Here is a 12,201-nt window from a genome sequence, read left to right on the forward strand (position 1 = left end):
CAACTTCATGTGTGGAAATAGGAGGTGTGATTCACTGATAGCTGGTCAGCTCCTGTTGATTGTACATATTAATGGCTTCTTGCGTCCATAAGTTCTTATTGCAGCGAGAAAATGACAGAGAGTCAGGATTGTACCACTTTTGCATTATTGCAAGTTTGGAAACATAGGCAGCGGAGCAGAGAAGGCAGGGACGACCCAAACGAATGTTTTTTGAGGGCTCAGCACCCTCCCCCTTCCAACCACCTCACACACGTACACATTTCTGCGCTAAAAATATCATAAGCACAGCGAGACATTGCTTTGGCAAGATACATATATTCAGTCTGGTGATCTCTTCACCAGGATCGCGTAGTAGGACTTTCAAGAAAACTCATCTTTCCAGCTGTTAAGATTGTATGTGACATTACCTGTGTCATCGGCGACTTCAGAGCGTGCATTTTCTGCCCTTTGACGACTAAATAACAACCTAAGAAGCACCATGAAGCATGATCGTCCGAATGCTTACTTATGCAGTGTCACAAATCCATCACGGACACACTCGACGCTGTTAAGATTGCAAAGAAGATTGCTTTTGCCAACGAAGTACGCTAACTAAAGACATTTTGGGAATTTGCTTGGGTTGGTGTACGACGAGCTCCCCTCCCCCACGTTTCAAAATGCTTCGCAGCCTCTGGGAAAAGCAAAACATCGGCAAAAGCAAAACGACCAGCAAGAGCAAGTGTGAAATATTTAGCGAACTGGTATCGATGAGTGTCAGTGATGATGCAAGATGTTTACTAACGAAGTTGTAATCATTACAGCATCAACATTAATTAGCTTGGTATTTGCTCAATTCTTACCCAGAATCATAACAGCAGCATCTTTCACCCACTGGACATGAGCCAGGGCACGGCCGACCCCCGTACCCGCAACCTAGCGCACTGTGCCAGACACAAGACCCAGTGCAAGACCCTGTAAAGGAAAAAAAGATTTGCGACTTGTTATCCTGTTTTCATGGAGACAGGGTGCTCCGACTTACCAGGTTACCCACCTAAGCGAGTAACCCTGAGCAAGCCAATGGTTTATACAAATCCTTTTAAAATTTATCGAAGCGTTTACATGCTAGACAAGGTAACCCGCCTAACCAAGACACCCTGTCTGCTTGCCCGTGGCACCCTTCTAGGCTGGCTACCTTTTTGCCATGCAAACGGTTATGTCAAGGCTATCCCAGGGAGATGTCATCCCCGGGATGACACCCGGGATAAGACTAAACCTGTGTTCTGTATGTATAAATTTTAAGCCAAAACTGTGCAATTTAACCAAAATAAGCTGTTTTTCTATCGACCAGAAATTATTTCTTTCAACAAAAGGTAATTAATTTGATGTTTTCGTAGGAAGGATTATGCTAATCCACCCAACAACAACAAAAAATAGTTTGGCGGCTAAAGACTGTTGAAACCTTTAGAAAAAATACGCAGTAACTTTCTAAGAGCTTGGACATTAAAATATAATAGCTCCAGGACGGCTGGACTGTAAACAGGCCCTTAACTATAGAAGAGTCACACTTAAACCTATCAGTAATGTATGTGAATCATTTGGCGCGCTTAGCCAGGTGATAACGCAAGCCTCGTTTTGGTGTGTGAGTTTGGAAAACCGGCATCATGAGAGTTTTAGTTTGATTCTCTCGATGGAATTAAACTGAAGAGATACTTCACAAAAAAAAAAAAATATTTCATGTCCGCAAGTAAGTTAAAAGAATGAAATTTGAACAACAAAAGGTTGAAATAAAAAAGGACAACTCACGTTTGGCAAGAACATGACTTGCACGTTTGGTATCAATATAAATTGCACCATGCACGGTAATGGTCCCCAGAATGATCAGCAGCAGACAAAAATGAAACATTGTTTTGCTGTAACAGAAAAAACAAGCGGTATGATTATAAAGTCACTGTATTATGTTATGGGGGGAAAATTGCAAAAATAGCAGCCGTGTGACGGTAAACAAAAAAGAAACTGAATTGAAATTTCATTGAAAGGTGTCCTGCAATAAAATAAACATGGCCTCTAATACCTTTCCTGATGATTAATTCAATCCTTACAGCAGCCCATGGGGTCCTGTTCTTACCCATCTTTGGTATGTTACCCAATAATTTTCAACTTGAATGTTCCGTATGGAATAACATAATTATAACGTATAGCCCCATTTTTTTTCTGGCAGATCAAAATTTGCTGAAAAGATGTGATATTTTTTCACGCCCGTTGCTCTATCCAAGCGAACGTCATGTACACTTGATATTTTTTAAAAAGGTGGCCATCACTTACAAGTTTGGTTAGAGCATGCGCTCGCCTAACTTGGGAGTAATCATCAGTTTATTTGTTGAACTATGGTCTACCTACAAGAGTAATACGTTCGGAATAAATAAATAAGCATCATTTGTGGCTTTTGGAAAGAAGAAAAACATACAATGTTGACCGTCTAGTAATACCAACACTAGAAAGACGTTACAGCTGGTGGAAACATCTCACTACATATGTAAGAATTCTTGAACCAAAGGAGGCTTTTTTTTTTACTGCAGTGTCGAAGTTTGGGCCGATTTGAGCCTTTAGCGAGTCTTAGACATTGAACAGCAGTTTTTTCACTTAACGTTCTCAATTATTAGAAATTTTAAGGAAGTAATCATGGCAAGTGTTACGCAGAATAGCAGACAATTAAACCACCGCACATCAATCTCAATATATCTCACAGAGTTTACATGTTCTAACTGGGAAAGCGATTTGAATGATTTTCAGCATATTGTATGTTTGAACAAATTAAACTCTACCTCCGCTTTTTATTTTGCGATGTTTACGATTTCAGCTTTCAATTTCAGCATTGACTCAGCCAAGGTTTTGGGAGGTTTTTAAACATAACATATGCAATGCAGCTGCATGAAAGGAGTGACTGAAGTCTAAACCTCACTCCTTTTGTACTCGTTCCAAGGTATCACTGATAAGCCAAACATGTCTTAAATATAAAGCGATCATTATTCTTGTTTTGTATTATTTTTGTTTTGTATTATTTTGTATTTGGACTTTTTTTGTATTATTTTGTATTAGGACTTTTTCAAACTACGAATAAAACAGGTCGATTGGGGTTTTTGCTTTACTATTGCGAAGCAGCATTTAACAAAACTTCCAAATAAACCGGCCCCATCGCTGCATGGACACATTTTAAATAAGACTTTTGGTCTCTTTAACTCTGATCATTCCTACCTTTCTCTTGGAACTCGTAAAGGATCACAACGCGTTGGGAAATTACTGACTAAGAATGGCCAGAGTTGCTCTTAGTTAAACCCATTAGACTTCGTATATAATTTATGCTTTTGTGTCAGCCAGCCCTCTGTTCTAAAAGCATTCCTACGCGTTAATAGCGTTACATTGACTACAAAAACATATCTGTCTGCCTTACTTTCTTTATTTCTTATCTCCCAGCCCGGGACTGAATGTTATTCCATTTTTAAGTCCCCATTTTAATTATTTTTCATATAATAGTGAGAGCTATTCTAAAATTAAGGCACGAAAACCTTGTATGAAACCAACCATATAATTCACGTTAAACTTAACTTTATGTTTTTGACTATCAAGCTTTGTTTAATAGAAAGATACCTCTGCGTTGTTTTTAAAAGGTTTTCTACATTTACATATAATTTATTTCAGCGTGGAAACTATTTTTATATTTACGGACGTGTTCTTGTTTTAATCAAAATTAAAAAGTAGCCTTTGCAATAATGTTTTGGATCTTGATGAACATGAACACGAAGCTTGAATGTTTTCCCTTTTATGTTTATTGTCATGGTGTAAATTCAGCAATTACTCATATCCACTAAAACAAACTTCATATCCACGGAGAGAGACTCCAGTATGCTATTCAATAACTGTCTTTGTTGCAGCTTCGGGTCCGTGGAATCAGGATTTATGAACACACATTAGGAAAACACAAGTATTTTATTCTCCACACACACGAGCAACAGGCACACAGTGCGCTTGTGAATAGGTCAGCAAGTCATGCCGAGAAATGGCATTACAAACTGTAAACTGTCTATTTGAATGGTTCGTAGAATAACGGGAATTTGAACACGAAACGCTTTAAACACGAAACTTTGATAAACATTTGATTGAAACTTGTAAAGACGCGAACCAACGCTTTGAAACTTGAACACGAAACTTTGCTTAACTTATTATTCATACCACTTCTGAAGACGCAAAACAACGCTTTGAGCACGAAAATTTGCTTAACTTTTTATTGATACTTGTGAAGATGCGAATTAACGCTTTGAACAGGAATCTTTGCTTAACTTATTATTCACACTTGTTAAGACGCGAACCAACGCCTGGAACATGAAACTTTAACTTTTAATTGATACTTATTAAGACGCAAACCATTGCTTTGAACACGAAACCTTGCTTAACTTTTATTAAAATAATTACTTAATCTGAGTTACGGGGTAAAGGCACTGTGCGCTAGAACAGTGCATAAAATTTCGCTTAATATCCGCAACCATTCAAATGAACACAAAAATATAAAAATATCACATATGAATTTTACTTTCTTAAAGGATTTCTTCGAATATTTTATTAACAATTAAAGCTTAAAAGGGCGAAAAGCGATAGAATTAAAATGGTAACCGATCGTCGATCTCTTGAGATCGGTCAGGACATATCTTGCCTAATAAATCATTAGGCTAAAAACATCCACAGGTTTCCTCACTAACAGAATCCAAGAAGAAGAAATTCTAGCATGAAACAGGTTTTTTTTGACTTTGTAGATGTACGATTTTGCTATAATTGTTTTTTATTTGCGGTCGGCTTTGCAAGAGTAAAATATGTTTTGGAGTCTTGTATTCCGTAAAATGAACAGGAACGGTTTTGAGTAAGAACTATCCTCGTGAAGTCGTTTGGCTTTAGAGCACGAAAGCGCGAGCAACCATATTAGCTAGCTCAGTGTTAATATTACAAAACTAGCCACAGACATGACTCACCACAGTAGGATTTTCTCGTTCAGGTGTTTTCCTCTTCTATGTAATAAGCCTTCGTTACTGGTTAGCTCTCTGTGAAGAACTAAATGCAATCGGTGGCTTTCTGTGCTTTACGTGGCCCTCGGTAGTAACGATCAAATATAAAACTGACATCTGTCAAGCACAAAAGTTGTGTTTAATTGCTGGTTACAGCTATTTAGACTTACTGGCGCCAGGTGGGCCTGCAAACAGCGCATGCTTAGTTGCATTCACCTTCCTATAAAGGCTTTTTTAAAATATTTAATAAATATAGAATTTTCGCCGAGTTCAAAAAGCTGCAAATTCTCACTTATCATATAGCCTTCAACAAAAGTAAAAGCAGCCACGGAGAGTGTGAATACATTGCAGTTGTATTATTGTATTTTGAAAGTCAAATTTAAGGCTAAAACAAGGCGAAAATAACGCTTAAAATTTTTATTAAAAAAAAAATTGACAAGCACTACGAAGTAATGATGACGAAGCACGAATATCATTAGTTAAGTTCAGAAAGCTTTTGTCGACATCTTAAATTCAAGCATTCATAACGTGACTGTTTAAAAGCACTTTGTAAATTAAAAGGACAGTTAATGCCAACTTAACTAACTTTTGAGGAAAATACTTTCTCTAAAGCAGACGAAACGTTTATCTGAATTGTCTCACATGACATGGCGCTAATTGTTTACCATTGCAGATCACGAAAGGAAAGGTGATCATGCAATGTTGTTTTTCGAACGATACCGGGTTTAGCCAGTAATAAATTGCTTTTTGAAATGAAACTTACTATTTGGAAACTGGGAAACTGCTTCACGATTGCAAATAACAATTTTTTGAGGGTGGCGATATTGGTTTTGAGTCGATTCATTATTTTAGTAAATTTCTGATAAGCTGATTTTTTCCCATAGCAACATATTCAGCCCATTTTAAAAAATTTAAAAAGTCTGTAATTGATCCAGTGCTTTGTTTGCTTTTGGGTTTCAAGTAGAGATGACGAAGGAGTTTCTTGAGTTTCAAGAAAACATAACGTGACTGTTTAAAAGCACTAAGTAAATGAGAATGACAGTTAATGAAAACTAAAGTGACTTTTCAAGAAAATTCTTTTTCGCAAACAGGCGAAATGTTTATCTGAATTGTATCACAGGACATGGCGCTTATTGGTTACCATTACTGATCACGAAACGAAAGCCGATCAATACTTTTTCTCAAACAGGTGACACATTTTTCGGAATTGCCTTCATATGGGCCAATTGTTTACCTTTTACAAGGCACGAAATTAAAGGCGATCATGCAATGTTGTTTTTCTAACGAAACCGGGTTAAACGAGCAATAAATTGTTGGTTTGAAATGAAACCTACTATTGGAAAACTGGGAAAGTGGTTCCCGATTCAGCGAATCGCAATTTTTGGAGGGTGGCGATATTAGTTTTGAGTCGAATAATCATTTTGGTAAATTACTAATAAGGTTATTTGTATCACATGGCAACATATTACACGTAAAGTAAATTGTAATATTTCCATTAGAGTAAAAGGCCTCTAGTTGATCCAGTACTTTGTTTGCTTTTGGGTTCCAAGAAGGGACGACAAAGAGGTTTGTTTATGGTTACATTTAAAGATAATCGGTTAAGTTCAGAAAAGCTTTTGTTGACTTTTGAGTTTCAAGGAAAAAAGCCCTTAGTAAATGAGAAGGACAGTAAATGACAACTAAAGTGACTTTTCAAGAACACTCTTTCTCGCAAACAGACGAAACGTTTATCTGAATTGTCTCACATGAGATGGCGCTAATTGTTTACCATTACAGATCACGAAAGGAAAGGTGATCATGCAATGTTGTTTTTCGAACGATACTGGGTTTAGCGAGTAATAAATTGTTTTTTGAAATGAAACCTACTATTTGGAAACTGCAAAGCTGTTTCACGATTGCAAATCACAATTTTTTAAGGTTGGCGATACTGGTTTTGAGTCAAATAAATATTTTGGTTAATTTCTGAAAGGTGATTTATATCACATAGCAACATATTACCTGTCAAGGAAATTGTGATATTTCCATTAAGAAGAGTACAAAGGTGCTTTGTTTACTTTTGAGCTCTTTTGGGTTCCAAGTAGAGATGACTGAAGCAGGTATGTTTATGGCTACCTTTAAAGATAATTTAATACATAGATTTAGGCAAGCCTTAAAGCGGAGCTCCCCGGTTATCTGCCCTTTAAACTCTTTTAGACTGATTTTTTTATTCTTGTTAATTTCTTTATAGCGGAGCTCCAGCGCGCGATGCGCGCCAGCGGAGCACCACGAGTAAGGTTAGAAAAACAAAACTTTTACAAAACTTTTACACTCATAACGTTCATATGATAATTAATTAAAATAAGGAAAACTAAGCAAAGTTCTAACTACTAAATAGAAGAGGTCATGCAGAAAACTATATTTCTCCGAGGCTCTCAGCTAGGAATGTCCCCTATTGTTTCTGACTCGACCGCATTCTTACAAATTTGCAAATGCAGATGTAAATTTTGATCTTGTAGTGTAACTGGAAATTTGCTCTTTCTTTTTTTGCATTGATTACTGCTGTTCTCCAGTGCATTGAATTGCTGGGATTATATAAGCGTAGGCGAACCTAGCTAACTCAGAACAACATCGAAAATGCAGTTATGAAAACGAAAGAAACACGTGTAGCAGTTCCTCTGAAAATTCGAACGTTTGTAATGGAGAAGGGGGTGGGGTGGGGGGAGGGAAGATGTACGCTTCATTAGAGGTTTCCATGGGGTGCAATGTTCTTAAATGTGGGGAGAACCCTGGCGCGCAGCTATCCTTTTTCTCCGTTTTCAGCTTTTCATTAATTTTGGCTGTGTTGCCTGTTTTTTTTTAAGTTTTTTTAACTGACTAGATACCACTGGTACGAGGCGTTGCTGCCATCACGTTTGTACTTTTCCTGTGGAAATCAATAACTTCCATCCCGATTTTCCCAACGCGTCCCTTTGATTTTCTTTTATTTTTTACATTCTCGATTTAATTTCCAGTATTAATACAAACAATTGGAATCAAAGGAACATGCTTGAATGATTCAGCTTTTATTTATTCCGTTTTGACATTATTTTTTGTTTCGGTAAGATTATAATTACGTCCTGCCTTATGGATACCCGCGATTTACCCAATACATTTTGCGTTTATTTTAACAATGAATGAATGAAACATTTGAATGAATTTTATTACTAAATTAAGGCCGTCATTTCATTTCTGGAGACTGACCTCATCGCTCCATGAAGCGCCTAGGAAAAGAGAAAGAGAATTAAATAACCATTAACACTCAGATGTAACCTATGTTTCCAGGGAGAAGAGATATAAAAAAAGTGAAACGAGTTTTACCTACAGGTCCATGTTCATGCAAATCAAACTCATTTTCATTTGAATGGTTTCGCGCGTAGACTCGTTTTGAAACAGAGCCAAAGGATAACTTGGATACGGTCAATTGTGCAATCATCCATAAAATTTCATAGACTTGTTTGCAAAACTTGTTTTCCACAACAAATGTTTTTGTTTGACAACATAAACACGAGGTTATTTAAAACAGGATTCAGTTCGAATAGTTGGCAGCACAAAATAATTTAATTTTAAACCTCCTCGCCCCTGTAAGTGCAAGGTGACTGAAACACATTGCGAAACCGATATGATCAGTAAGTCTCATAGAACTGGGACTGGGATTTGGAAAATCGGAAAAGTACTAGGCTGGGAAATGAGATTTGGGCAAAATTTGGGCTGGCAAATGGGATTTATAATCTTCCTTTAAGGGCCCTCAGGGATGGCTGCATAACCTATTTATACATCTGGGCAACTGCATGTGTGGAAATAGGCGGTGTGAATCACTAATCAGCTCCTGTTAATTGTAAATACAGTAGAACCCCGGTAACTCCAACTCTGAAGGGAAACGAAAAAAGTTCGAGTTAGCGGGGTTTCGAGTTATCAAGGTCGATTGAATATTAAATTGGTCATGTTAATAATTTTAAAATAGTTTACTGATTTCCTTAGCACTTCAGTATACAGTACAGTCCAAACAGTTGTCCAAATTAAACATATTTCGTCAGAAACTCCAACACGATCATAAATTCTTATGTTTAGAGTACTCTAATCAATGGTCATCCGTGGCGAGTTGCAAGAACCTGAATTCGAGTAATCGGGGTAAATTGAACCCAAATTTTGATCAGGGGAAACGAAATTTAGTTCGAGTTAGCGGGGTTTTCAGGTTATCTGAGTTCGAGTTAACCGAGTAAAAATGACTGAAAAGTGGGGTTCGAGTTAGTTCGAGTTGGTGGGGGTATTGGAGTTATTCGAGTCCAAGTTACTTCAAGTTAGTTCAAGTTCGAGTTACTGGGCTTCTACTGTATTAATGGTTTTTGCGTCCATAAATTCTTACTGTAGCGAGAAAGTGACAGAAAAAGTCACGGTTCTCAAGATTGTACCACTTTTGAATTATTGCATTTATGGAGACATTGGCGACGGAGCAGGGAATGCAGATACGACCCAAACAATTTCACACACGCACACATTTCTCTGCCAAAAATATCGTCAACACAGCAAAACATTGCTTTGGCAAGATACATATTCAGTCTCGTGATCTCTTCACAAAACTTTTCATCAGGATCGCGTAGTAGAACTTTCAACAAAACTCCTCTTTCCAAAACGCTACTAGGAGAGGTCTACAAGCTTGTAAGATTGTAGTTGACATTACCTATGGCATCGGCGACTTCGTAGCGATCATTTTCTCCCTCGAAGACTAAAAAAAAACCTAAGAAGCACCTTGAAGTAGGATCGTCCAAATACCTACTTATGCATTGTCACAAATCGATCACGGACACACTGTCTGTTAAGATTGCAAAGAGGATTGCTTTTGCCAACGAACTACGCTAACTAAAGACATTTTGGGAAATTTGCTTGGGTTGGTGTGCGATGAGCCCCTCTCCCCCACGTTTCAAAATGCTCCGCAGCCTTTGGGAAAAGCAAAACATCGGCAATTATATTATTGACGGATTAAAAGAAAAGAGACCGGCAAGGGACAAAAGTGTAAAATATTAAGCGAATGAGTGTCAGTGATGATGCAAGATGTTTAGTGATGAAGTTGTTATCATTACAGCATCGACATTAATTTGCTTGGTATTTGCTCAATTCTTACCCAGAATCATAATAACAGCAGCATTGGTCTGGAGATGAACAGCCTGAGCCAGCGCACTGTTTTGACCCGTTACCGCACCAAGGCTCTGGGATACAAAAATGACAAGTCCCTGTAAAAAAGAAGAGCAGTTTGTCACTTGTTATCCTATTTTTATGGAGGGAGGGTGCTCCGGCTAACTGGGTTACCCACCTATGCGAGTAACTCTGAGCAAGCCAATTTTTCATACAATTCCTTTCGAAACTCATTGAAGCGTTTACATGCTAGACAAGATAGACCGCCTAACCAAGGCACCCTATCTCCTTGCCCGTGGCAGCCTTCTAGGCTGGCTACCTTTTTGCCATGTAAACGGTTATGTCAGGGCTATCCCCGGAAGATGTCATCCCAGGGATAAAAACCGGGATAAGACTAAACCTGTGTTCTGTATGTATACATTTTAGACCCAAACTGCGCCATTTAACCAAAATTAGTTTTTTCTATCGACCGGAAATCATTTATTTAAACGAAAGGTAATTAATTCGATGTTTTAGCAGAAAGGATTATGCTAATCCACCCAACAAGAAAATAATTTTAGTTCGGCGGCTAAAGACTGTTGAAAACTCTAGAAAAACTACGCAGTAAATTTCTAAGAGCTTGGACATTAAAATATATAACAGCTCCAGGAAGGCTGGACTCTAAACAGGCCCTTAACTATAGAAAAGTCACATATGTGCATCATTTGGCGCGCTTAGCCAGGTGATTACGCAAGCCTCGTTTTGGTGTGTGAGTTTAGAAAACCGACATCATGAGAGTTTTAGTTTGATTCTCTTGATGGAATTAAACAGAAGAGATACTTTACAAAACCCTATTTTTTTCATGTCCGCAAGTAAGTTAAAAGAATAAAATTTTAACAACGAAAGGTTGAAATAAAAAAAGGACCACTCACGTTTGTCATCAGCAGCTCCTTTAAAGGATAGAGAAAGTTGATATGCGTCATAAAGTGTAGTTCTGAAGGGAAGCGAAAACTGTTTGAGTTAGCGGGGTTTCGAGTTATCAAGGTCGATTGAATATTAAATTGGTCATGTTAATAATTTTAAAATAGTTTACTGATTTTCTTAGCACTTCAGTATACAGTACAGTCCAAACAGTTGTCCAAATTAAAGATATTTCGTCAGAAACTCTAACACGATCATAAATTCTTATGTTTAGAGTGCTCTAATCAATGGTCATCCGTGGCGAGTTGCAAGAACCTGACTTCGAGTAATCGGGGTAAATTGGACCCAAATTTTGATCAGGGGAAACGAAATTTAGTTCGAGTTAGCGGGGTTTTCAGGTTATCTGAGTTCGAGTTAACCGAGTAAAAATGACTGAAAAGTGGGGTTCGAGTTAGTTCGAGTTGGTGGGGGTATTGGAGTTATTCGAGTTCGAGTTACTTGGCTTCTACTGTATTAATGGTTTTTGCGTCCATAAATTCTTACTGTAGCGAGAAAGTGACAGAAAAAGTCGCGGTCCTCAAGATTGTACCACTTTTGCATTATTGCATTTATGGAAACATTGGCGGCGGAGAGGGGAATGCAGATACGACCCAAACAATTTCACACACGCACACATTTCTCTGCCAAAAATATCGTCAACACAGCAAAACATTGCTTTGGCAAGATACATATATTCCGTCTCGTGATCTCTTCACAAATCTTTTCACCAGGATCGCGTAGTAAAACTTTCAACAAAACTCCTCTTTCCAAAACGCTACTAGGAGAGGTCTACAAGCTTGTAAGATTGTAGTTGACATTACCTATGGCATCGGCGACTTCGTAGCGATCATTTTCTCCCTCGAAGACTAAAAAAAACCTAAGAAGCACCTTGAAGTAGGATCGTCCAAATACCTACTTATGCATTGTCACAAATCGATCACGGACACACTGTCTGTTGCAAAGAGGATTGCTTTTGCCAACGAACTACGCTAACTAAAGACATTTTGGGAAATTTGCTTGGGTTGGTGTGCGATGAGCCCCTCTCCCCCACGTTTCAAAATGCTCCGCAGCCTTTGGGAAAAGC

The 12,201-nt window shown here is 38.0% G+C and overlaps 2 long non-coding RNA genes across 2 annotated transcripts; both read right to left on the reverse strand.

Annotated features, from left to right (window-relative positions):
• Positions 1-818: 818 nt before the first annotated feature.
• On the reverse strand, positions 819-5,112 carry LOC144637318 (uncharacterized). The gene is made up of 3 exons (XR_013567702.1): positions 4,998-5,112; positions 1,783-1,889; positions 819-951 (listed from the first exon to the last, which is right to left on the reverse strand). It is a non-coding gene; the product is annotated as an uncharacterized LOC144637318 (long non-coding RNA).
• Positions 5,113-8,129: 3,017 nt separating this feature from the next.
• On the reverse strand, positions 8,130-11,211 carry LOC144637315 (uncharacterized). The gene is made up of 3 exons (XR_013567700.1): positions 11,090-11,211; positions 10,168-10,276; positions 8,130-8,269 (listed from the first exon to the last, which is right to left on the reverse strand). It is a non-coding gene; the product is annotated as an uncharacterized LOC144637315 (long non-coding RNA).
• Between the last annotated feature and the right edge of the window lie 990 nt (positions 11,212-12,201).

Source organism: Oculina patagonica, chromosome 13 (genome assembly GCF_052425735.1).
Source record: "Oculina patagonica isolate OP01 chromosome 13, crgOcupat, whole genome shotgun sequence".
NCBI lineage: Eukaryota > Metazoa > Cnidaria > Anthozoa > Scleractinia > Oculinidae > Oculina > Oculina patagonica.